Source organism: Gorilla gorilla, chromosome 4, assembly GCF_029281585.2.
Source record: "Gorilla gorilla gorilla isolate KB3781 chromosome 4, NHGRI_mGorGor1-v2.1_pri, whole genome shotgun sequence".
In the NCBI taxonomy this organism is placed as follows: domain Eukaryota; kingdom Metazoa; phylum Chordata; class Mammalia; order Primates; family Hominidae; genus Gorilla; species Gorilla gorilla.
Window position 1 is genome coordinate 78,932,093 of NC_073228.2, and position 27,942 is coordinate 78,960,034.

Consider the following 27,942-nt stretch of genomic DNA (forward strand, 5'->3'; position numbering starts at 1 on the left):
TTTTTTTCTAACCAAAGCATTCAGACTTGAGCAAATGACAAATGCAGAATATTTTAAGTGTTGACAAATATACACATATAATATCAATGTTTTTGTATTTCAAGTTTTTAAGCAATATTTGCTAGCTGATAAACTTATTTTTTATTTACTAACAAATAATTTGGATTGCAGAAATCAAGATACTCTCCTTGCATGACATTAAGATTAATAGATAAATGTTATCACACATACAGGCACATACAACACCACTAGAACTTTACCTAAATGATTGTTTTCCAACTTATGTAATTGTGGCTGTTTATAAACATCTTGTTTATTGTTGATCTTGATTATAAACATCTTGTTTATTATTGATCTTATTTATAAACTATCTTTACTAATTAGGAAACTTTTTTTTCTTTTTTTTTTTTTTTTTTTTTTCAGAGACAAGGTCTGGCTCTGTCACCCAAGCTGGAGTACAGTGGCACCAGCTCCACTCACTGTAACCTTTGCCTCCCAAATTCAAGTGATTCTTGTGCCTCAGCCTCCCAAGTAGCTGGGACTGCAGGCATGCACCAGCACACGTGGCTAATTTTTGTATTTTTAGTAGAGATAGGGTTTTGTTATATTACCCAGGCTGGTCTTGAACTCCTGGGCTCAAGTGATCAATTATTCCTGGCCTGCCAAAGTGCTGGGATTACAGGCATGAGCCACTGTGCCTGGCCTCTGGTTTCTTTATTGCTTTATATATCTGGTTTTGAGTTGGGAGATGATATTAAAGAAGAGTTATAATTTTCCAAAAATTGAAATAAAAATAATTTTAGGCTAGAGGAAAATGCAAACAATGGCAACATTAGGATCTATTAGCTTATTTGAATTTTGTAATAAATAAAGATTTGATATAATGGGAAATTTAATATAGTCAATATGTAAGTACACTCTCAATTCTTGAAGGAAATAATAAAACCGTATCAACTTAGAAAGATATAAAAAAATGCTAAGTTGTCACAAAAAAAGAAATCCACAAAAAAAGAAATTCCAAAGCAGAAGTCCTGGTATGTTACTATTCCAGACAAATCTCATATGAGAAAGCACTAAAGATAATTGAAACATTAATTTAATAATTAATTAATTAAAATAATACAGTCCTGGATATCTTCCCTTTTTTGTGCTTTCTTTAATTTCTTTCCAGCTATATATAAATGTGTCTTGGTATGAATTTAAGTGCCTGGGAATGAATAGTAGTGTCCCCCAGGATAATAAGTTATTAGCAAATTAATACCTTGTTTCTGTTAGTTGTCAACATATTGCAAGTAAACATTGTTGATAGGCACTGTGGATCTATTAAGGGTAAGATATCATCCTTTCACAAAAGGATAGCTATTAAACCTGACTGTAGGTAAAGTTAAATTGCAACTAAACATATGTAGACATATACCAAGATTTTTAAAATTACACAGTATTTCTGACCAATAAAATATAAACTAGAGTCTAAACTGTTTGGTTAAGAATTTCATTGCTAGAGTACCCTTACAAGTTCTAACTGAATTTCCAAAAATCTAACATTTTGTTCTCAATAAAATAAAATGTGTTTAATAAATATGAAGCAAAAAATAAAATCCTAGACAAAAGCAAACACTGTTGGTCAGTCAATTTAACATGGACTATTATTGCTATTATTTTTATTGACCAATAATTTATTTCCTGACTTTTCTTCCCAGATATGGACACTATTGACGGGAGCGGCTGGCCATCTGGAGTGGCAGTTGCCATCAAGCCAGTAGCGCTTGGGCCGCACGGGCAGTGTTGTCAGGAGGAGCAGCAGTGGTGGTGGTAGGACCCCGTTCCCTGTGTCCCCAAGGCATCTGACTGCGCCGCCCCCTAATGGCTGGGCAGGACCCACTCCCAGGTGCAGACCCTCCATGGCGGCCTCAACTTCGCTTCCCACCACATCTGGGAGCCCATCAGCCCTGGCAGCCGGGTCTTGCAGGATTGGCCCCAGGAGCATCAAGTTCATTTGTGCGGCATTAGCCAAGTCCCCCATGCTACCTGCACCTCGCCCATGCACTACCACAGGGAAGACGCAGAGAGGAGTCACGGCCAGGGCTGCACACTCTATGGAGCTGGTGGGAGCTGGGGACAAGTGGCAGCCCAGCCCCTTCCAAGTTGCCAGGGCAGGAACTCCCCAGGCGCAACTGCAGCTGCCCTTGGAGGGTCTGTGACCCAGGCACTCCTGTGCTCTTGGGAGCCAGGAGAAGGCAGGAGCCCCACCCTCCCAGGCACAGCTGGAGCCTTTCAAGCCACAGCTGCTGACCCAGGCACCTCTGCACTCTTGGGGCCTGGGAAGGCCCCCGTGACCCTACAGGCTCGGAAGTGCCTGCCCCCACTGTCTGGGTTCTCCTCGCTGTCAGCACCTGCTCCAATCTTCGAGCAAAGTTGAGGTCGAGCACACTATATTGTGCCCAATATAAAATAGATATAAAAATACCTCTTACACTTAAATCCAGGCATTATCATTTGAATGACTTAAGAATATGCAGCTAAGGTGCTTTTAAAAATACAAGCTAATGATTATACTGAATTTGTAAATCACGTAGGATAGTGAGTCATTTTAGGATATTAATTATTTCAGTCCATAAACCTGGATGTCTTTCCTTTTTTTGGGTTTTCTTTAATTTCTTTCATTGATGTTTGTAATTTTTGTTGTAGAAATCTTTTACTTCCTCGGTTAAGTTTATTTCTAAGTACATTTTTGTAGCTATTGTAAAAGAAATAGCTTCCTTAATTTTTTTTTCAGCTAGTTTACTATCAACATATAGAAATGCTACTGTTTTTTGTATGTTGATTTTATATACTGCAACTTTATTAAATTTATTAAATTCATTTATCACTCTAAGAAGTTTTAGGTAGAGTCCTTAGTTTCTTCCGTGTATGAGATCACATTGTCTGCAAACAGGGATAATTTGACTGTCTCCTTTCCAATTCAGCTGCCCTTTATTTCTTTCTCTAACCTAATTGCCCTGGCTAAGACTTTCACTATGTGAAATATGATTGGTGAAAGTGGGCCTCCTTTTCTTGCTCCAGTTTTCATGGTAACATTTTTCACCTTTTCCACGTTCAGTGTGATCTTAGCTGTGGGTTTGTCTTACGCCCTTGTGTGTTGAGGCATATGTTTTCTATACTAAATTGTTGAGAGGCTTTTGTCATGTAAGAATGTTTAATTTTGCTAAATGCTTTCACTGTGTTTATTGATTTAGTCATATGGTTTTCAATATATATCCAAAGGAAAGAAAATCAATATATCAAAGGGTTACCTGCACCCCCATGTTTATTACAGCACTATTCACAATAGCCAAGATATGGAATCAACATAAGTGTCCATCAACAGATGAATGGATAAAGAAAATGTGACATACATATATAATGGAATACTATTAAGTTATAATAAAGAACAAAATCCTGTCATTTGTGGCAACATGAATGCAACTGGAGGGCATTATCTTAGGTGAAATAAGCCTGGCATAGAAAAATAAACACCACAGGCCAGGCCTGGTGGCTCACGCCTGTAATCCCAGCACTTTGGGAGGCCGAGACAGGCGGATCACGAGGTCAGGAGATCGAGACCATCCTGGCTAATACGGTGAAACCCCGTCTCTACTAAAAATACAAAAAAAATTAGCCGGGCGAGGTGGCGGGCACCTGTAGTCCCAGATACTTGGGAGGCTCAGGTAGGAGAATGGCATGAACCTGGGAGGTGGAGCTTGCAGTGAGCCAAGATAGCACCACTGCAGTCCAGCCTGGACGAAAGAGCGAGACTCCATCTCAAAAAAAAAAAAAAGAAACACGTAACTACATGTTCTCACTTACGTATGGAAGCTTAGATAGTAGAGTATTGGTTACCATATACGGGAAAGAGAAAGGGAGTATAAGAAAAATTTGGTTAACACATACAAAATTACAGCTGGAGAGAAGGAGTAAGTTATAGTTCTCTACAGCACTGCAGGGTGACTGTAGTTAAAGGGAATTTATTGTGTGTTTTCAGATAACTAGAAGAAAAGATTTTTAATATTCTCCTGCAAAGAAATAATAAATGATTTAGGTAATGGATATGCTAATGACTCTGACTTGATCATTACACATTGCATAAATATATCAAAATATCACTCTGCAACCCATAAACCTGTACAATTATTACATGCCAAATAAAAATAATTTTAAAAGAGAAAAAATGAAATAAAAGTAAAGGTACAGAATTTAACTACCTTTTCTATGAAACCCAAGGGTCAGTACCAAGAAGAGTGAATTTATTAGTTTTCTAAAATAAAAAAATTCAAAATGACCAAAAAAGAGCAATATCCAAGAAAAACAACAGTTAGTAAGAATACTTAGAAAACTTGGGCACTGTATCACCCTGTTCCTACATACCAATTTACAGACGACCACTTAAATAGAAGTTTATTCCAGTTAATTCATTTATAATCCCAGAGTTCAAAATTATGTTTTACTAACTACAATAAATGAGATAACACGTTTAAATTATATGGTATTCTGCCTAGCACATGTTAATAACTCAATACAGGTTAGCAATAAGCTTTTAGTATAGTAGTCATAGTATTTCTCACATTGCAATTTCCTTCATTCAGAGACATGAATACAACTTTCCTCATGACTCCTTTTTCATCAAGATACCTCTTCAAATTATTCTGTTTCTTTCATTCAGTATATTAGCTGTGTATATCGATACTACATTTTTTTTTTTCTGAGATGGAATCTCATTCTGTCTCCCAGGCTGGAGTGCAGTGGCATGATCTCGGTTCACTGCAACCTCCAACTCCCAGGTTCAAGCAATTCTCCTGCCTCAGCTCCCCGGGCAGCTAGGACCACAGGTGCACACCACCATGCCTCGCTAATTTTTGTGTTTTTAGTAGAGTCAGGGTTTCACCATGTTGTCCAGGCTGGTCTCAAACTCCTGATCTCAAGTGATCCACCCACCTTGGCCTTCCGAAGTGCTGGGATTACAGGCGTAAGCTGCCGTGCCCAGCCTGATATTGCATTCTTGGATTTTGAACACTGAATATCTTTTTGAAAGATTACACCTCTTTACCAATTTGTGCTTTGGAAATTATTTTCCTTCAAGTGTTCTAAGAGTCTAATGAAGAATGAAGGTCATGTTTTAGCACTTTTGTCCTTAAAGATTTCAGACATGCTGAGGCCGAGCTTGGTGGCTCATGGCTGTAATTCCAGCACTTTGGGAGGCCGAGGTGGGCAGATCACGAGGTCAGGAGATGGAGACCATCCTAGCTAACACGGTGAAACCCCGTCTCTACTAAAAATACAAAAAAAGTAGCCAGGCGTGGTGGCGGGCGCCTGTAATCCAGCTACTTGGGAGGCTGAGGCAGGAGAATGGCTGAACCCAGGAGGCAGAACTTGCAGTGAGCTGAGATCACGCCACTGCACTCCAGCCTGGGTGACAGAGCCAGACTCCGCCTCAAAAAAAAAAAAAAAAAAAAAAGATTTCAGACATGCTGAAACTGAATGAAGTATCATTTGCTACTAGATAGATTAGCTCTTTCTAGTTGTAGGAGTGGATACATCTTTAATGGTATATTTTGGGTTATTGCCTTATTTTTGATGCCGTATTCTGTAAATAATTTTTTAAACCTGGCAAAACTCGGTGAGCACAGATTTGTCAACTTTGGTGTTATATTGTTTGCTTTTAAAAACTGCTTTTGAGTCCGGGCATGGTGGCTCTTGCCTGTAATCCCAGCACTTTGGGAGGCCAAGGTGGACGGATTACCTGAGGTCAGGAGTTCGAGACTAGCCTAGCCAACATGGCGAAACCCCATTTCTACTAAAAACACAAAATTAGCCAGGCATGTTGGTGCATGCTTGTAGTCCTAGCTACTCAGGAGGCTGAAGCAAGAGAATCGCCTGAATCAGGGAGGCAAAGGTTGCTGTGAGCCAAGATGGCACCATTGCACTCCATCCATCCTAGGTGATAAGAGCAAAACTCTGTCTCAAAAAAAAAAAAAAAAACTGCTTTTGAATAGAGTTGTAAATACAATTTTTTATGAAAAAAGAAATTATCAAGTGTATAAGTTCATAATACAAAAACAAATAAAATTCGGGGCACAAGTTAGTACTAAAAAAATTCTGTTGAATATTCCCTAATACAACATGTTTTTTCTCTTCATGAACAATTTGTGTTTTACTGAGAAGACTCATTATTTATGGCAGAAGTTAGACTACAGATGAATATGTACTTTAAACACTCTCAGTAGCTTTCTTAATTTTACACATGCTGCTTTATGCTTCTGTTTATTTTCATTTTTCCAATGTCCATATTCTAGTAAATTTGAATATTTTAATTCAAGTTTATTGAATTTAATATTTAATATTGCTTGTATAATTTAGTATTTTTAAGACTCAAAACGGTTTACGGAAAAAAGAAAAAGAGATCAACGTGTTGCTAATCATTTAAAGATTATTTTAAAATCTTTGACCTTTATATGTTAATGAATAAAATGTTAGTAGCTATTAGTGTAAAATAATTTATGTCTTTTGGACTTAGCATCCAGCATTTCTTTTTTAATAAATAAATAATTATTCTCCTGCAATATATTATGTTTTTCTGGGTTTTGAAAAATGTTTCCTAATATGAGAAAGCCATTTACATGTTTAAATCTACAAAGGCAAATGAAATGGTACTAAATAATTTACAAATTTAGATGGTGGCCCTTATAACATTATTTGTATACTTCATACAGAGTTGGGGATATGCAATCCTAGAATATTTCTGGGGGCAAACCCTTCAGCTTGATGAACAAAACAAGACTTTTAAATAAAATTAAACTTTTAAATTACCCAGGTTATGGGGACTTTTAATTCAATGGATATGGAGCATAATGAATTATCCCCTTTTCATTGGGTAATAAGTTCTCATTAACTTTTAATACTCAAAATATCCTTTAATTTTTAATTTGTGATTAACCATATCATTATCCCTAGGTATTTTAGCTTCTATCTTGAATTCTATAATAATTTTGAAACAGGAGAAAGTATTCTTTATTACCATATGTGTTAAACATCATGGTTTTCAAATTTAACTGCAAATGTGTCTTTTTCATTGCTTCCTGATGACGCCCTTCACCCTATCCATATTGTCACTACCAAGTGGTAATTACTTTTCAGGTTCACATATTTGTTTTTTTGGAAAATCTTCTCTGTGCCTTATAAAGTATATGATTGTAGGCATTCAAAAACCAGTGAAATACATATAATTAGCCTGTGACCTAACTCATTTCTTTAAGAAACTACACTAATTTTACCCACATACTGATATTTTTATTGCCGCATTATTTCTGAAGAAAATAAATACTGCTAACGATGTTGGTAAGAGTAAAAATTTTTTCTCGAAAAGTGCTCATTGTAGTAGTAACATATAGTGTCAATTTCTTTATAAATTCCTCATACACATTTTATTCTTAGAGAAATAAAAATGCTAAAAGTGAAATGACTTTGTTTACTCTGCATGTTATAAACCACCCATCTTGGTAATTTAGGGTCTTTATAGTTAGGGTAAGTTGTGTCATACCGAGGTAACAAAACAAAAGGTATTTTGTCTCTTTTGGGCCTTTCCTTATTCAGTCATACTGTCACTTTGGCTTTTTTTGTAGATAACTTATTGACCTCAGTATTCTGAAATAATATGTTTACTACCTTTGATCAGCATTTAAAATATTAGATTTATTGTTACTCTTCTGCCTTTATTGGGCTGGAAGAATAATTGTTTCTCTCACTCCACAAAAGCCAAGTTGCAGAGAAAAACACATAGACATTCAATTGCAAAGCAAAGAAATGACTATTTTCTGCAATTTTAAAGTGTACATTGAATGAATTAAACCATCTTTTTATTTTCTTTTTTGCTCACTTGCAAATATTAACAACATCAAGTGTATTACTGTAATGTTATCTAGGTAAAAAACTCAACAAGTTTTCATAATTACCATTTTTAAATATATAAATAGGGGACCTAACTTTAATTTTTAATGTCTGAGGCCATGTCTGTTATTTCACTCCTTAAACTCAGTTTGTAATGCACTTAGTAAAAATACTCAAAAATTATGTGCTGAATAAAAAAGGTTAAATATGTAATATGTACAAAATCTACTGGAAAAAATGCACCAACAATTTTATTTGGTATACCAGTTTATTGTAGAATCTTTATTGCCTTTAAATAATAATATACTTTTCCAGTGTCTACAATGACTTGTAATATTTGTACACATATAAAATATTTCCAAAAATGTAATCCAGTAAGGAAATATACCTTCTAAATTCTAGGTTTATAATTTAGGGGTTAAATTATACAATCATTAAATAAAATACAAATGACATATAGTCAAAGATCCCCTTGGAAAAAAATTAAGTGGCCTCTAAAGTGATGTATTCATATATATAATTTTACAGTCACCCTCAGTTTGCTGTTCCTCTGGCATTAGAACAGATTGTTGTTGTTTATTTGCTTTAACATCAAAGGTAAATGTTTTTGTTCCTTTAAGGACATATGTAAAAATAAATGCATATGGTTTACAATAGCATCATATTTAGTGATAAGTACATAGGACATGAGACCATCCAAAATAAATGCAGAACCAAATCTCTCATGCATATGCACTCAACCACTCATGTTTATTGATAAAATGCTAAGTGGAAAAACCTGAATTATGTAAATTTATCTCCTTTGCCTTTTTAAATATACACACAATCAAACTCTTTGTGACTTAGTAATGAATAAGTAATACTCCATTGCATATGTAATGAAATGTGTGGCATAAAATCAATATTAGGTATAAAAAAACTATGGCAATAAGGTTAGAAAGAATGTGCCATAGCAGCGATTATCTCATAGCCAAAAATATAGGTATTTTTAGTCTCTGATTTTTTCATTGTCTACATTTTCTACGAATAACACAGATAACTTTTGTAACATTTTATTCTAAATCCTTTAACATGAAAGATACATTAAAAATATTCCATATACACGCTGATTTTTAAAATATTATGATTTCTCATGGAGTTTAGGAATATTCAAAATCTACTAAAAGTTATCATGTTTTATGATAGCTCTCACTTGCTTTAAAAAAAAAGTCTTGACAATTTACAAGTACGCAGTGGGTATCCACCTGGGGCCTAGATATTCTATTGGGGACTGATGTCAACCTGGAGCCTGATGTCCACCTGGGACTGGCTATCCACCTGTGGCCAGATATCTACCTACGGCCAAATTTCCATTTGGGACCTGAAGTCTACCTCTGGCTGGGGTGTCCATCTGGGGTGTGATGTCCACCCGACACCTAGGTATCAACTTGGGGCTTGATGTCTACCTGTCCTCAGACTGTGGGCCCCTGAGGGTCAGGGACCACGTGGACATTTTCGGTACCTATGCTGGGCCCACCAGGGCACCTGGCACACAGGACTAATGCTAAGGGCAGAGTTGCTGAGTGAATAAATGGGAGGATGTCAAATGCCCCTTCCTGCTTCTGGCCACCTCATAATGTGGAGATCATTCATAAGAACAGGAGCTGCATGACCTCAGCATGACTCTCCCCTGGCTCCAGATGCATGAGAACAGCTCAGTGGGCACCAGGAACACAGAACACTGTCCTCCCACCCACCCTGTAGCCAGCATCAGCACTGCAGCCTCAGGCATGAGCATCACAGAACAAAACAGGGACCTGCATTTAAGATTTCTCAAGTCAGTGGCTCTCCAGGGTCCCAGGAGGCAGAGGAGCAGGATCTGCAGGCTCCAAGGGCAGTAAGAAGGACCTCAGCAGTCTCTCTTGTCCCCTCTTTGCCTCCAGTTCCTGGGGTGTAAAGTTCACTCTCGAGGTGTCCTCACCACAGCCAGGGCAGCAATTTCCAACTTCCAAATGAGGTTTGATCATGTTCCGGGACTTCTGACACAGGGTCCAGTGCCTGGGCACATTCTGTCCTATCCCAAATCCTCATCCACCCAAACCACCAAGCCTCTGTGTGCTCTGAAGGACCCCCAGAGTGAATAGCTTTTTCCAAGTGTCTCAGCACACACGGGGTCATTCATAAAAAACCAAGGTCGTCAAACACTATCCGAGCATGTGGAACCCTGTGGTTTCATGTTCTAAGCACCTGACATTATATACAGGAGAAAAAGGAGGCTTCATCTCCTGTAGCCCCTGTCTACACTAGGGCAGGTGGGATGGTCGTAGTTCCAGGTGCCCACAGAGGTGGACTGCAGGACCCCAGTTCTGTCCTTTCAAGGCTGTGCTGGGCAAGGCCCTGGCCCAGGCAGAACCCTGGGAAGCTTGCGGATTCTCCTGCCCATCCTCTAGACCCTTGTCTGAGCTTTTCTTTAAACTCAGCACATTGAATAGGGCTTGCTGGCTACACGTAGGTCAAGGGTGTAACCCCCATATCTCTAATTCCTCACAGAGTTCTCGCTATATTCTCCCACCCACCGTGTTCTCAGACCTCCAGACTCAGAGAGGTGATGGGCTACTGCCTGGTAACTCTATCTGGATATCTAAGAGCAAACCCTACATAGCAAATTGTGCCAACAGTCTATATATCCACCACCCACAAACCCATTCTGATCATAATGCACAAACGGAAACTAAATACTTGAATTAGACCCATATGCAGAAAAAGGCAAATTATAAACAAAAGATTGTTATTGGGTTGGTGGAAAATTATTGCTGTTTTTGACATCACTTTTAATGGCAAAAACCGCAATAACTTTTACACCAACCTAATAGAGTGTGAAATGAACAGGTCTAGTTTGTTGTGCTTTTCTATTTTCTGTTTGTTCATATTTGTTGCTTTCTGTGTATCTTTGAGAGTTTGGAGGAATTTGTGAAAGGAACCAGGGTAAACATTTTTTCCTGCTATTTGAAGACCACATTTTTTATCTGTTACATCACTAGTAATAGCTTTTTCAAAATTCTGTTTCATCTGCATACCTTATGTTCTTAGTGTTGTTGCTACTAATATCAAAAATTATTTTCTTATTTTAATATTTTGTCTTCTGTTGTTTCTTAGTTTATGTTTCTTAAATTTGTTATGCTTTTTGTTTACTTGTATGCTTTTTCTAGGTTTTCAGATGGATGATGTAGTTGTTTTATTAGATTTTCAGTTTTTTCTAAAAAATGTACATAAAGTTAGAAATATATCTCCAATTTCTGTTTTAAATGCATTCTCAAAAACTTACATATCTAAAGGTATTTATCATTATACTACATTGTTTTCATAATTCACCTATTGTTTTCTTTCTAACTTCAAGATTACTTAATAATGGGCTTAGTGATTTCCAAATATCTGAAAATTTTAATTGTTGCTGGCTTTGAGGAATACAATATGATATTGATGGTTTAGAATACACTGATTACTCCTTTGTTGTCTAATTCATGACCTACATTTGAAAACATGACAAAATCTATATTTCTTTGTTGAATGTACATTTGTATACTTTTAGATAAAGTATTGACCATGTTATTTATATCCTTTTCAGCTTTTTTACTTTTGATTTTCAATATTATTGTACTGGCTTACCAAAGAACTAGTTAAAATTAATTTTCTACCTATTTCCCTATCCCATTTATTTAAATTAAAATTTCAAAATTATACTTTTAATTATACTTATGTTACAGATTTTCATATTTTTTGATCAATGTTTCTTTACCACTGTTTCTTATAAAGTCGTTTTTGGTATCCTGTGATTGGCCCTTTAAGTGGTGATGAATAGAAATAATAAAGCAACTGAAGCAAGGTGATACGAAAAAATGAGAAGACAGAAACAAATCAGTGTGTCCATTTATGTGAAATTTAACTGTATAAGAGCAATAATAAAAAAAACCCAGAAAGTTATTTTTCAAAATTATTCATAGAAACTGAGATTACACAGAGAGAGAGAGAGAGAGACAGGCCCCAGGTAAAGACCAGGCTCCTCATAGAACTCTGGCCCCAGATGGACACTGAACTCCAGGTGTACGTTAGGCCCCCAGTTGATGCTCAGGCCCCAGGAAGGTAACCAGGCTTATGATGGATATATGGCTCCAGGTGGATACCCAGGATCCAGGGAGAAATCAGGGACAAGTGGGCACCAGGCCTCAGAGGGATACCTACGACCCTAGTGACCTCAGGCCCCAGTTGGACAGTAGGCCACAGGTGAACTCCAGTCTTCAGGTGGACATCAGGCCCCAGGGGAAATACAGGTCTTAGGTTTATTCCTAAGACACAGGTGGACACAGGTCTTAGGTTTACCCCTAGGACCCAGGTGGACAACAGGCCCTGGGTGGCCACTGGCCTCAAGTATCCAGTTTCCTAAGAGCTAGGGTGGGCAACCCCACTGGGCACTGGCCAGGCCTGCCATGTCTCCTTGTTCAGCTGCCACATTCTGATGGGGAGGGCGGGAGGTGTCGAGAGACCACAATCTAAGTTCTTATTACCTGATTTTATTTCACCTCCACTGAGTGCTCACTCTCCTCTCACCTAACGGATTTACTCTCATCTGCAGGTGGTTTAAATGTGAAGGTTTACTGAAGATTTAAAGAGTGTTATCACAGTTGGGATGATTTAAACTGACAGTACACGTTGCATTTTAAGAAAACAATTAATCCCCAGAGGAGATATGGGTTATGGAGCCATGACAAATTTTCAACATTGCTTCCCTTGTTGTTTCCAAATAAAAGATTTTTGATTCCCCATTGATGTTGGATGAGAACGCTGAGTGCAAGCAAAATATTTTTTAACTAAGGGCCCAATAGTGTCTTAAATACACATAGCTGAGTCTGCAGGTGGAGAGTGACAGGTTTGTTCAAAATGTGGTATAGAGTGGCCTTGGCTCTCACCTGCCTGCCCTTCCATCCTGTGGCCTCCCAGTGAGGCACCCAAGCCCCGCCTTAGGGCACACCCCTTCACAGGGCCACATAGTCCCGAGTCCTCACCTATGGGGTCATCTCCAAATGGCACAGCAACACCTGTCCAGGCCCAGGCCAGGGTCCCAGTATCTCCAGAGGGGCCTGGCATCCAGGCATCTGTTGAGAACTGGCCCAATGTTGGGGTCTGGGCTAGCCTGTGGGACCTGGACGTGGTGGGGCAGCTGCACGAGGACTCATGCCTGGCTTTATGTGTAGCACCAGGAAAGGCACTTTAATCGTATTCATTTATTGCTCACAAAACCTCTGAGGTGGGTGCCTTCCCCACGTCACAGATGGGAATGACAAGAAATAATAAGGTTAAAGAGCATGCTCATGGTTGAAACCTGGTCAGGAACTCAGAACTAGAGTCTATAGACCCCTACCTGTGACCTCTGTGGCCGGAAGACCCTCTCTCACCGGGTTTGTGTTTGCAGCATGTCCTGTCCTTCCCTAAGGGTCTCAGGTTCTGAGGCATGGTGAGGGCTGCTGGAGCCCATCAGTGAGCTGCAGAAGGAAATACTAACGCTGGCCATGCCACCCTCCAGGCAGACACAACTGGAGTTGAAAATCGAGATGGGGCAGGGCTGCCAGGAACAGAGGGAGGCAGGTGGAGAATAACTCACCAGGGAGGGGTTTCCCTGCTACAGCTTTCCAGGGCCATTTCCACTTTCTGGGTGGCATTTTGGGGCAGCTCACACAGTACACCCACATAGCCAGTCCCCAGGGTCACAATCCCCAGATGTTCATCTTGGTGACAGGCCCTGTGCTTCTCCAGGAGCCTTTGTGTATGGGCCTTTCCCAGGTAAGCGTGATATGTCCTGGCTGTCCTCAGTCCAGGGCACTGCCAGCATTTTCCTTTCTGGTCAGGGTCAAAGTTTTGTTGACCATCTCCAGGATACGATGGCCAGCTGGCCCTTGGAGAGCCAGTCACTCCAGGTGACACGGTTTGGTACTGGACGTCCGCGGTCCCCTCTCCCACGCCGCCCCATACTGGGCCCCGTATCCAGCCGCCACCGCTGCTGCAGCAAGAACCGCCCCACTGCCTCCGCGCAGCTGCCATTGTTTAAAGGGACCTCAGCCTGACTTCCAGGAGCTACGCAAGACTTGGCCAAGTCAATGCGCATGCGCGAGGAGCGAGCCGCTTCTCCCCATCACAGCGATTCCCAGGGTTGTCGTAGAAACCACTCCCTGAGGCTTGGCAAAGCAGGAGCCCTCCGTGGCAGGGCTTCGGTGTCGGGGCTCCGAGGCTCTGGCCTGACTTCTCCACGGGGTCCACAGGAGCGTCTCCGGATGCCAGGACCTGAAATGGGCCGACCAGGATGACGAAACCACAGGCAGAGGCCGGGGAAGCAGCGCGGCATCCCATCCTCAGGCCTGCCCGGACGGTGTTCGGGTGAGTCTCCCCAAAAGTCGTGCCCCCGTGATCTGGAGGACAGATCTGCCTGTGTGTCCGTGGGCTTCTCTCTCACCCGAGGGTCGTTTGCGTGGAGAGCAGAACCCTGCAGCCTCAAGGATTGCCTGCCGCCTGAGGTGGGGGTGCTTCCATGACACCGCTGTATGACTGTGTGCGTGTGTGTGTGTGTGTGTGTGTGTGTGTGCGCCATTCTCCTCTCTCGCTGTCTATCACTCTCTATTTCTTTCCCTCTCTGTGTCGGTTTCTGTGTGTGTGTGTGTGTGTGCCCTTGTGCGTGTGTGTTTGGACGAATGTGCCCCGTGCGTCAGAAAGCGATTTCTTGCATGTCGGTCGGTCTTTGGTGAGCCTCTTTCTGCGTCTCTCCCTGGGTCCTGTGGCCGGCTGTCCATCGTTTTCGCGGCGGTTCCGCCTTGGGTCTGTGAAGGCCTCGATCACGTGAGGGGATGCGTCGGGCCGGAGCAATGGAAGTCTCATCCCCATCCTGAGCGGCCTCTTTTCTAGGATCAAGAGGACCACACTCCAGCCCAGGACAAAAGCCCCACGGTAGCACATTGTCCGGCAGGAGAGGAGCAGACCCACGTCCAAGAAGATGGTTGTACCTTTCCACGCCTCTTCTCTGCGAAATGAAGCCACACCACGACACAATCTTGAAGAGGAAGCCGGGAATGGGAGACGGCAACAATCCCTGTCCCTGGAACGCTGGCCTCTATGGACAAGCCACCCGCTTCGCACCCCTCCCCTTATGCCCGTGGCGGTGGCACGGCGCCGTATCCTGCCTGGGCTCTGGCCTCTGCTCTGTCCTCCCTCTTCCTCTGTCTCCCCTGTTTCTCAGCGGCCTAGATGCCTCTTGGTCTGGCTGAATATCTTCTATGAAGATCACTTCCCCGTCCATCAGGGAGACAATTCCTGGAGATTCGTGTCATGACTGTTTCTCTCTCCAAACCTGTTTCTGCTGGATTGGGCAGGTCTGATGACCCTGGAGCTCTTGGCTACCATACGTGTCTCAGGTAAGCTTCCTCGGTCTCCATGTTTCACCTCATGGGTGGGTGGATTGCCTAGGATGAGCGCTACGCCACCGTGACTGGCCTTGTCTTCTAGGACAAGTGCATTTCCTCTGCACTTCCTGTCTCATTCTTGAGAAACATCCTCCCCTTTGCTCATGGGTGGACTGACTCCTTGAATCTTTTGGCTGTAAGGAATGTCAGGGATCCAATGGGACTGGGCTGGGGCTGGAGCTGGATGCAGGGGAGGTTCCGTCAGAGCTACCTGGGCATTGGAGGATTGGGGGTGGATTGAACTTTGCAGAAACTTCTTTACTCCTCCAGCAGGCTTTTCAAAATGTGGCTTGGACTCATGCAATAAGAAATTTAGGAGTTGAAAGGGCCCCTTTTTCATTGGCACTCTGGTTAACATTGCTTCAGCACAATCATATGATAGAGAAGCCTTATCAAATTTGCTGTCCCTCAGGGCTCTTAAAGATGCTTGATAAATGATTAGGGAAATGAGAAAAAAAATTGAAAGGAAAAGGAAGTCCAAGGACCTGCCCCAGAAGAATCACAGATATGTTTGAATACTTAGTCGTTATTTGCCCCAGATAGAAAATGTTTTTTAATCAAAAGGCAAAAGTTATAATGAGGAAGATAATATTGCCTGGGGCAATGTTGAGACAAATAAGATGAAGATCAACCAAATGCCCTGAGTCCTTTGGCCCAAATCCCTGCTGGGGACCCAAATACTTTTGATATAGCATCTTGCTACCTGAGGAATGCAAGGAGAATAATACTCATAAGCAAAGAGCCTCTGTTTTCCCATAGGACTGACTCTAACTATGTGAAGAACTGCTACATATTCTACAGTGCTTGATAGGCGGTTCCCATCTAACAGGAGCTGTTTGGCTTGTGGATAGCAGTTCCAAGATAAACAAATGACATTGTGTTTGAAAGCCACTGCTCTTATTAAAGAAGAGTCAAGCAAATGTTTTTATTTTGAGTTATTTATAGTTTAGAAAAATTGGGTGAAGTGTGTTTTTGTGAGCAAGTTTATTTTTCTCTAGGTTATCCATAATTTGAAAGCTGTGAGTATTCTGATTAGGTGACAATGTAATTATTTGCTTAAGTACATCTTTTATTGTAAAATGGGACAAATGGAGACACTGGTTATTTTACCCAGGCTTTGACTTGAATAACTTAATTTTAGGTAAATTCCAACAAACCCAACTTAAGAGGAGCCTATATGACCAATTAATTGTTTCTGCACTTTAAGTGAATACTCAGGCCGTACTAGTCCCTTCTCACACTGCTATAAAGATATCTCTGAGACTGGGTAATTTATAAACAAAAGAGGTTTAACTGACAGTTCTACATAGCCGGGGAGGCCTCAGAAAACTTACAGTTATGATAGAAAGGAAAGTAGGCACCTTCTTCAAAAGGTGACAGGAGAGACTGTGTGTGTGTGTGTGTCTGCGTGTGAAGGATAAAATGTCAAACACCTATACAATCATCAGATTTCATAACTCACTATCATGAAAACAGCATGGGTGAAACAACTCCCATGATACAATCACCTCCCACCAGGAGGGATGACAATTTGAAATGAGATTTGGGTGAGGACACAGAGTCAAGCCATATCACAAGCCAACCATAATAAGCCTAAAACTTATTTTTCACACAAATTGTTCTCGCTATGACTTCTCTTTAATAAAAAAGGAGAGCTAGAGAGAGACAGAGAGATTGCTTCAAGGGAAAAGGGTAATGCTTGCTAATAAATGTCAGCTCTGGCTTTTATTTTATTGAGTACAAATTGAATCATAAAATTTTTCTATCTTATTTTATTTTCCTTTAAGTTCCAGGATACATGTGCAGAATGTGCAGGTTTGTTAAGTAGGTATACACATGCCATGGTGGTTTGCTATACCTATTGACCCATCCTTTAAGTTCCCTCCCCTCACCCCTCACCCCCCAACAGGCCCTGGTGTGTGCTTTTCCACTCCCTGTGTCCATGTGTTCTCATTGTTCAACTCCCACTTATGAGTGAGAACATGTGGTGTTTGGTTTTCTGTTCCTGTTTTAGTTTGCTAAGGATGATGGCTTCCAGCTTCATCCATGTCCCTGCAAAGGACATGATCTCATTCCTTTTATGGCTGCATAGTATTCCATGATGTATATGGACTACATTTTGTTTATCCAGTCTATCATTGTTGGGCATTTGGACTAGTTCCATGACTTTTCTATTGTAAATAGTGCTGCAATAAACATATGTGTGCATGTGTCTTTATAGTAGAATAATTTATATTATTTTGGGTATATATCCAGTAATGGGATTGCTGGGTCAAATGGTATTTCTGGTTTTAGATCCTCGAGGAATCATCATACTGTCTTCCACAATGGTTGAACTAATTTACATGCCCACCAACAGTGTAAAAGCATTCCTATTTCTCCACAGCCTGGTCAGTTTCTACTGTTTCTTGATTTTTTGATAACCGCCATCCTGACTGGTGTGAGATGGTATCTCATTGTCGTTTTGATTTGCATTTCTCAAATAATCAGTGATGTTGAGCTTTTTTTATATGTTTGTTGACCATGTAAATATCTTCTTTGGAGAAGTGTCTGTTCATGTTCTTTGCCCATTTTTTGATTGGGTTGTTTTTTTCTTGTGAATTTGTTTAATTTCCTTGTAAATTCTGGCTATTAGACCTTTGTCAGATGGGTAGATTGCAAAATTTTTCTCCCATTCTGTTGTTTGCCTATTCACTGTGATGATAGTTTCTTTTGCTGTGCAGAAGCTCTTTAGTTTACTTAGATCTCATTTGTCAATCTTGGCTTCTGTTGCAGTTGCTTTTGGCATATTTGTCATGAAGTCTTTGCTCATGCCTATGTCATGAATGGTATTGCCTAGGTTTTCTTCTAGGGTTTTTATGGTTTGGGGCTTGACATATAAGTCTTATGTTTAAGGTTTAAAGTCTTTAGTTTAAGGTTTAAGGAAGGGTTCCAGTTTCAATTTTCTGCATATGGCTAGTGAATTTACCCAGCACTATTTGTTGAATAGGAGATTCTTTCTTCATTGCTTCTTTTTGTCAGGTTTGTTGAAGATCATATGGATGTAGATGTGTGGTGTTATTTCTGAGGTCTCTGTTCTGTTTCATTAGTCTGTATGCCTGTTTTGGTACCAGTACCATGCTGTGTTGGTTAGTGTAGCCTTGTAGTATAGTTTGAAGTAGTGTGATGCCTCCAACTTTGTTCTTTTTGCTATTCCGAACAATTGAAAAGGAGTGACTTCCCCCTAACTCATTTTATGAAGCCAGCATCATCCTGATACCAAAATCAGGAAGACACATACACACACACACACACACACACACACACACACACACACACTCTTAAGGCCAATATCCCTGATGAACATCGATGCACAAATCCTCAATTAAATACTAGCAAACCGAATTCAGCAGCACATCAAAACACTTATCCACCACAATCAAGTCAGCTTCATCCCTGGGATGCAAGACTGTTCCACCATGCACAAATAAATAAACATAATCCATCAACTTAAACAGAACCAAAGACAAAAACCACATGATTATCTCAATAGGTGCAGAAAAGGCCTTTGTTAAAATTCAACACAACTTCATGTTAAAAACTCTCAATAAACTAGGTATTCATGGAACATATCTCAAAATAATAAGAGCTATTTATGACAACACTACAGCCAATATCACAGTCAGTGGGCAAAAGCTGGAAGCATTGCCTTTGAAAAGTGGTACAAGACAAGGAAGCCCTCTCTCACGACTTCTATTCAACATAGTATTGGAAGTTCTGGCAAGGGCAATCAGGCAAGAGGAAGAAATAAAGGGTATTCATATAGGAAGAGAGGAAGTCAAGTTGCCTCTGATTGCAGATGATATGCTGTTATATTTAGAAAACTCCATAATCTGAGCCCCAAAACCCCTTAAACTGATAAGCAACTTCAGCAAAGTCTCATGATATAAAATCAATGTCCAAAAATCACAAGCATTCCTTTACACCAACAATAGACAAGCAGAGAGACAAATAATGAATGAACTCCCATTCACAATTGCTAAAAAAATGAATAAAATACCTAGAAGTACAGCTAACAAGGGATGTGAAAGACCTCTTCAAGGAGAACTACAAACCACTGCTCAAGGAAATAAGAGGACATAAACAAATGGAAAAACATTCCATCCCCATGGATAGGAAAAATCAATACTATAAAAATGGCCATATTGCCCAAAGTAATTTATAGATTCAATGCTATTCCCATCAAACTACCACTGACATTCTTCACAGAATTAGAAAAATCTACTTTAAATTTCATACAGAACCAAAGAAGACCCCGTATAGCCAAGATGATCCTGAGAATCCTGAAAGTTTTCATAGTTATGATAATCTTCTAATGAGTACAAGATTATCATTTTTCTTCATATTTTCAGTTGGTGACCTAATGAAATAGGGTATTTTTTCTCTTTTGACACACAAGTACTCTTCTGATGGTCAAAATATTAATGTTATTTATCTCTCCTTGTTTCACTTCAAAGGAAACCAGAATCATGGCATTCTGAAGATTAGAGATGCAAATCTCCGTTATTTGGCATCCCCCCTGGACCCGATCTGTTTTTCATTGCAAATATCCTACTGCTAAGACTATGCAAGCACCCTCCCTCTAGGCCCAGAGACTGTTGCAGAAGAGATGGGTGCATGAGATTGTAAGGGCTGGTTTTGAGGGATACAGTTAGCTCAGACACTGCAAATCAAGGAGGGTACACAGGTGCCTAAACAGCTTGTAAAACAAAGAACTTTGCTTTCTCAGCTATTACGTGGCACCTTTTTATCCACCCCAACCATGAAAAATGTCCTGCTTCCTGGAATTAAAAGAAAATAATTATTAAGAGGATAAAGATACCTCATGACCAAGCCTCCTGGGCATAATACTCCCAGTTATAAGTTTTGCAGATATATATATTTAGATATATAAAATTATTTTTTAGAAAAATATATATGTTTTGTATAGTTAATCACTGTAAGTCTGTAATTAAAACCAAGATTATAGCAGCTCAACGCATAGAAATGAAAGAAAAGTCAATTTTTGTAAACTCGCCATTGGCTTTTTGTTTTTGGCTCTTTACTTTAAATAAATCTTTTAAGGGGTAAAGAATGCCTGTCTGAGTCCATTCCTATCTTTCCTAGAACACTTATTTGTCTGTAAGTATTTTGACTTCAAGTCCCTCCACCACAGGGAGTCTCACTGAAGGACAGGATGGACACAGGGCAGGCAGATATGCCACCCAAACAGTGCTAGGGGAAAAAAAAATTAATAGCCATTGATGCTGATGCTGGCAAATATTGGCCATAAAGGGAAGAATGGAAACCAAAAATAAAATTCTAAGCCCTTCAACCATCTGAATGTACCCCTCCTCTCAGCCATAGGGATTCCAGAGTGAAACTGATAATCTTGTTCAGGCCATGATGGAAGAGAGCATTGGACATGCCTCATTATATTTCTCCAGCATTAACATCAACACAGACCTTAAGACATCAACATCAAACCTAAGATTCTGATCAGAAATATTTAACATCTATTTTCTCTGAAGCCTGCTACCTGGAGGCTTTATCTTCCTGATAATATCTAGGTTTCTCCAACACCTTATCTTAACCCAGACATTCCTTTCTACTGATAATAACTCTTTCAACCAATTGCCAATCAGAAAATTTTAAAATCTACCTATAACCTGGAAGTCCCCACTTCGAGTTGTCCTGCCCTTCCAGAATGAAACAATATATACCTTACATGTATTGACTGATGTCTCATGTCTCCCTAAAATGTGTAAAACTAGGCTGTGCCCTGACCATCTTGTGCACATGTTCTCAGGGTCTCCTGAGGGCTGTGTCATGGCCCATTGGTCACTTATATTTGGCTCAGAATAAATCTCTTCAAATATTTTAGAGTTTCACTCTTTTTGTTGACCAGTCACTCCCTAGTAAGTTTAGGAGCAGGGATCTGACAGCAACCATATCATGCTCAGAAACAGCATTCTCTCATCCACTGTCCCCAGGCTCTGCAGAACCCAGGGTCCTGGTATCCATAACCCAAGGAAATGGGAAGGAGTCATGAGCTCTTGGGCTTTCTCATTCTCTGAAAATGGGCAATTGATAACTAGCCTTGATTTTGTTTAGAAGTATAAATAAATGTCTCATTTCTAAGCAAAATGAAGTCTAGTTTCAAATGTGTGAAAGGAAAATAGAAACTTGGGACCCCAATTCACTCTGCCAAAAGGAGAAAGTTAAGCTGAAAGCTGAGTCATGCAAGAAGCTGACTTTCTTTTTGCTCCTAAGCACACAGCTCCAGATGGAAGGTTAAATATCCCCACAGGTAGGTGCTCTGTCCTCATCTTACCTTATGTGAAGTGCTGATTTACTGAGCATAAGATGAATACAAAATTGACTATTCCCCTGCCTTATCCTTTTCTTTTGCAATGTGTGGATTCAGTAATGTGGCCATACCCATCCTCTTCCCCCTCCAGCAAACTCTTCCCCTTTAAATATTGAAGCCTCAGCATCGTCTTTGGAGAAAGGCACAGACCACAGATTGTTTATATGATTCTGTGTTTTTTCCTTCCAACTTGTCCTTAATCTTGGCAAAATAAACTTCTAAATTGATTGAGACCTGTCTCAGATACTTACTCATTTATGAATATTAGAAGCAGTTTGTGTTCTCATCATGTGTGTTATTACAGCTATCCCTTGTTATCCAACCTTTTACTGTCAAGCTCAATAACTGAATAAAATCAGATAACTTTTTAGGTGAGTCCCTTTCTATGTAAACTCTTGCTATTCATACTGGAGCTACATTCATTTGGATAGTGCTCTCCCTCCTGAGTCAAGCTTGGTGCTTGACTCTCCCTATCCAAATCAGAAGCCAAATAGACTTGAAAGGTTCAGGCAGTCAGTGTACACAGAACACGCACCGAACTTTTTGTTTAGCCATTGCTATTTATCTCTAGTAGGTGTAATAATGAGAAATGTTTACTTTTCAAATACACTGCTGTGGTGTTTTAATTTTTACAAGCTAAATGTTTAATGTTTACATAACTAATTTTTATAAAATACACCTGTTGCTGGATACCTCTTGTCCCTATCTTGATAACCATCACCCAGATTTGCAAAGGAGGCCTTGCTCAAATATTTGGAAACTAATGCCCTCAGAGAGATGTCCACCAGCTTTGTTCCTCTCATTCCTATTTAAAGATTGTGATGTCATTGGGTCTTTCCCTAGGGTGGCCCCTGGTTTGCCAGGCTGGACACTCCTGTGTTGAAGATGCATCGACTCACGTACTGCATAAATGTTTTAGATTTTACTGTGAAGCAAACAATTCACTCCTCAGACCCTCAGTCACCCAAGTCCACATCTGGACTTGAGGTTTGGCTTCTCTGGTCCTAACTGGGACTTATCTGACCCTGACAGGAGATAACTTCAGTAGGGACTTTCCCTAATAGCAAGCATGCACACTTCAACTTGGCTTGCCCTGAAGGTAACATTTACTCATTATAATGGTAAAAAAACACGCCCCTGGGTGGAGATTGCAGACATTACTAAGACGTGTGATGTATGTACTAGCGTGTATCACCATACAGCATGTGCACCCAGGAGACCACCCAAAACATGTTTGCTAGTAACACCCCTTCACAACCACTTTCATGAATAATCATATAAGACCCTCATAAGGGAACTTTCCCAGTGCAGATCAACGCTGTCTCTTTTTCCAAGCAGCCCGCTCTGACTTGGCTTTTAGAGGGTACTCTCTCTTTAAATAAACTCTGCAGCTGCTTCACTGTCACTGCTTACTTCTTGGCTGAATTCTTTCCTCCAAGAAGACAAGAACTGAAGACCCCACACCTCCCGGTAACATTACCAACTCTTTCTCCTTTTTCTCTGGAGCTGGTGCTCAGATGGTGAGAGCCCTGTGCTAATGGTCCCAGGGTGGGAGCCTGTTTGCCCCTGTCTGGTCCTCAGCAATGTCCTTGGTCAGTTTCCTGGCAACAGCTGTCAATTACCAGAGGGAACAAGTGATCAGCACCAGAGTCGATCACTTCACAGAGGAGCTGAAGTGGACGGGGTCAGCTCAGGCCTCCCGGACCAGGGCGGGAATGTCCCGTGATGGCAGGTCAGTGTCTTAGCTACCTTGGAGGCACCTCTTCATAGACTGCAGGGATCATTTAGGTAAAAATATAGCCTGCTGATTTTTACACCTTTCTGAAAATCTTTGCTAATAGCAATCTGTTAGCTGTGAAAATTACCATTGTTTTTTATTTTTCGTTTTGTTCCTTATTACTGAAGATATTCTATGGAGCTTTAAAGCCTCCTGCAGTAAGAAACTAGTAAAGAAACATACTGTTTGCAGGAAGGAAAATTACCCACAATTCTTGTTCTCTAAGGTGCGTGGTTATCATTCCAACAGCCATTCTCAGCAATGAACTGAGGGCCCTCAGATGTGTTTCATTCCCTTAGTATTTTAATCCTCTCCTCCACTCTCAATTGCCACTTTTCCCATGAATGGGGGGAGAGGGGTTGGGAGGGACATCTCCTGTCTTGGGCTCACAGATTTTAAAGTTCAAGTCAGAAGCTCCAGTGATTTCCTGTGTGTAGTAGTCCGGGGCAAGACAGATGTGTGGTTGGTAGTCTTTCCTTCTCTGTACATCTGGCAGCCTCTCTCCTCAAGTTGGGGCTTCATGGAGTCCCAGAACTTTGAACCTGAAGTAGTGTCAGCAGCCATGTTGCAGCTGGAGTCAGGCCAAATGTTGGTCTCGCTCCCTAGTGACTGGGACACTTGGAAGAGCCAAATGGGCAGGCTTGGAGAGCGTGTACTTTTGGAACTCAAGTGTATCTTAAACCATTTCATTGCAACTACGTGTGTGTGTGTGTGTGTGTGTCTGTGTGTCGGGAGGATGCATAATGGCCTCACTGAGGGGTGACTGACATATAATAGCAGGACTTGTACACCCGTGAAACCATCACTGTTATCAAGACAGCGAGCATGTCCATCCCCCATAGGTTTTCTTGTGCTCCTTTGTGATCTCTTCCTCCTGCCTCTCCTGCCATGCTCCACCCCAAGCAACAACTGATCTGCTTTCTGTCACAATATATAGATCAGCAAACTAATTATAATACCAGTTCTAACCTCATCAGGCAAATACTTTCTTTTTGTAAGTTGGACTTTTCATTGTGTGTTCAACATTCTTGATTCAGAAAGAGTGAGAGAGAAAGGCTGGTGTGGGCCCCTCCTGGGAGGCCTGGCCCTATCCACAGCTCCAGGGTGGCTCACATGCCCTGGAGCCCCTGCCCACAGGACAGCCTTGACTGCTCATCCACAAGCTTTGTGGTATCCTCTACCATTCCTGGGCAGGCTCTGTATAGTGCAGAACTTTCTCCCAGTCCTTGCACCAAAATAACAAATGTCAGAGATAGTACATTTGGAACCAGTGGCTGTGCCCTCACCTCTAGATGCCTGTAATACTGAGCTGCTAAGCAAGAGGTCCCTCCCTTCTTGCCCTTTTCTTGGGGCCTCATCCCTTGTGCTCTGCTCTTCCTCACACAGGATATATCTTCTGATTGCTCCTCTCCCACCTCCTGCAGTCCCTGAACCCCCATGGCAATACAAACAGACTCTTCTATATCCTCAGTCCATTGCAGGACCACAGCTCTGACCTGGCTGTCCTCTGTTTTCCAAGCCCTGCACCTGTGGAGTTGGGAATTAGCACCCACCTGACCCCACTGTGGCATCAGGCCCACCCTCCCCAATGCAGGAAGAGTTCCAGATGTTGGGGAGCTATGGCATTATCCTGCACACATATCATGTCCTGGCCTGGGAAAGTGATGATGATGATATTTTCCCATAAAATAGACAATAACATCATGAAAGTGCCTAGTTCATTTTCTAGCATAAAATATATATCAAAGCAGTGGGGTTTAGTAGGCATATGTAGATTTAAAAGCTCCTCAGAAGGCAGGGAATGATTTCTTCAATAGAAAAAAAAACTACCCCAAAAGGAGAAGATCAAACATTGGATGATAGTAAAATTAAGAATCCCTCAAGAAATTCAATAAGAGAGGGAAAAGATTAGTCACCAATGGGAAATATATTTGTCACAATCTAACAGGCAAAGGACTCGTGTCCAGAGTGCATGAAGAATTTCTACAAATAAAGAATCCAACAGAAAAATGAACAAGAGAAAGGAATAGGAACTTCATTTTTTAAAAAAAAGAAAAAGGAAGTAAGGAAAGACAAATGAACATCCAAATGGCCAGAAAGCATATAAAAATGTCCAACCTCATAAAACATCAGACAAATGTGATCCACAATGAGAAGCCAATACACACCGACCAGCATGGCTAAAATTAAGAAGACTGTTAATACCAAGTGTTGGTGAGAATGTGAAGTAACTGAAACATTTATACACTGCTGGTGGAAATGTGAAATAGCACAACTACTTTGGAAAATTATTTGGGAATACTGCTAAAGGTGAGCACCCCTACGATCCTGAAATCCCACTCCGATGTGAAAACCCAAAAGAAATGCATCCTGATAGAGGCACTCTTCATAGTAGCCAATGTTAATCACGGAAGAATGGACAAATATATATTATATCATGGAATTTTTATGGTAATGAAAATAGATTAATAACTGCCATGCACAGTTGGTGAATCTCACCAACATAATGTTGAGTGAAAGAAACCTGATACAAATGAATGTGTGCTACAGTATTTCATTTCCGTGAAGCTCCAAAACAATCAAAACGAACCTATAGTGTTATAAGTCAGCATAGTGATTATCTTAGTGTTTGCATGGGAGCTCTGGTAATGTTTTATTTCTTGATCTAAGGGCTGGTGCCCCAGATGTGTTCACTTTGTGATAATTCATCAATCTGTTTTCTTGGGATTTGTGGCTTATCTGTACAGATATACTTCAATTAAAAAAATCAACTCGATGACAACAACAAAAAAACTCGATTTTTTAACATTTTGTGGAGTGTTTATTATGATCCAGTTAGCGTACTAAATATACTATTTTATTTGATCCTTAAAATAACTTAAACAACTTGATTTAAATATGGGCAAAGGACTTGAGAAGACATTTCTCCAAAGAAGATATACAAAAAGCACATGGAAAGACCCTTGACATCATTAGTCATCAGGGAATGCAAATGTAAACCAAGGTGGGATACTACTTCACACATGTTAGAATGACTATTATCCAAAAATAAAACAAACAGAAAATAACAAGCATTGGCAAGGATGTGGAGAAACTGAAACCCCCATGCATTGTTGGTGGGAATGTAAAATGGTGCAGCCGCTGTGGAAAACAGTTTGATGGCTCCTCAGAAAACCATACACAGAATTAACATATGATCCAGCATTGCCACTTTCAGGTATATACCCAAAACAATAGCATGAAACACATAAAGAGACATGTTCATAGCAGTATTATTCAGAATAACTAAAAGGTGGAAGCCATGTTAAGTGTTCATTGACAGATGAATGGATAAGCAGAATGTGGTATATCCATACAATGAAATATTATTCAGCTTTTAAAAGGAAGGAAATTTGATACATGCAACAACATGAATGAATCTTCAGGACATTGCGTTCAGTGAAATAAACCAGTCACAAAAAGACAAATGCTACAAGATTGCAATTACATGGATACCTAGAACAGTCAAATTCATACAGACAGAAAGTAGAATGGTGGTTGCCAGGTCCCAAAGCCAACATAAAGCAGCGGTTATGGACAGCTTCAGTTTCAGCTGAACTTGACTGTACGTTATGCTGAAACCAGGATAATCTGATGTCCAACACTCAGAGCCAGTTAAGACTTTTGTTTCTGGCGACCTGGGGAGCTGACGGTGCTTTTCAGGCACACCAGGGGTGACTCTTATTTCCCAAATGGGTTGGCAGATTGTTGTGGGTGCCAGGTCTTTGATGGAATGGATCTAGACACGAATAAATAGCCTGCTGGGATTTTGATTGGGATTGTAGTCAATCTGTATTGAATCTGTGTTTTAACAGTATAACCTCTTAACAATATTGAGTCTTCTCACGCATGAACAACATATATCTCCCCATTTATTTATGGCTTCTTTAATTTGTCATAGCAATGTTTTACAGTTTTCTGTGTACAGGCCTTTTACATTTTTTGTCAGATTTGTTCCTAAGTACTTTACATTTTTCATGCTATTGTAAATGTTGTTAATTTTTTTATTTTAATTTCTTTATTTTTTACTTGACAAATACAAATTTTATCTATTCATAGTGTACAATATGATATTTGGCAATATGTATACATTTTGGGATGGTTAATCCAACCAATAATACATGCTTTACATTTTAATTTTGAATTAAGTTACAAAGCTCTCATTAAACAATTTTTGTACACTAATTTGTCCTGAAACCTTGATAAACACACTTATTAACTTCTTGTACATTCCACTGAATTTTCTACACAGACAATCATGTCATCTGTGAATAACGACCATTTATATCTTTCTTTCCAAACTGAATGTCCTTCATTTCTGTTTCTTGGCTGATTGC

General features: G+C 40.3%; 2 long non-coding RNA genes across 3 annotated transcripts in view; both read left to right on the forward strand.

The window, feature by feature from the left end:
• The window catches only part of LOC115932821 (uncharacterized), a 30,400-nt gene extending 26,956 nt beyond the window's left edge, over positions 1-3,444 (forward strand). Inside the window, exon 3 of the long non-coding RNA XR_004068963.3 lies at positions 1,701-3,444. This is a non-coding gene — a long non-coding RNA (uncharacterized lncRNA). The remainder of the gene's footprint in view (positions 1-1,700) is intronic.
• A 10,603-nt stretch (positions 3,445-14,047) lies between these two features.
• LOC101148885 (uncharacterized) lies at positions 14,048-27,790 on the forward strand. Of its 2 annotated transcripts, none has more exons than XR_010133830.1 (3): positions 14,048-14,325; positions 14,848-15,353; positions 25,515-27,790. It is a non-coding gene; the product is annotated as an uncharacterized lncRNA (long non-coding RNA). The 2 variants fall into 2 exon arrangements; XR_174638.5 differs by lacking the exon at positions 25,515-27,790 and adding an exon at positions 19,898-23,893.
• The last annotated feature ends 152 nt before the right edge of the window (positions 27,791-27,942 follow it).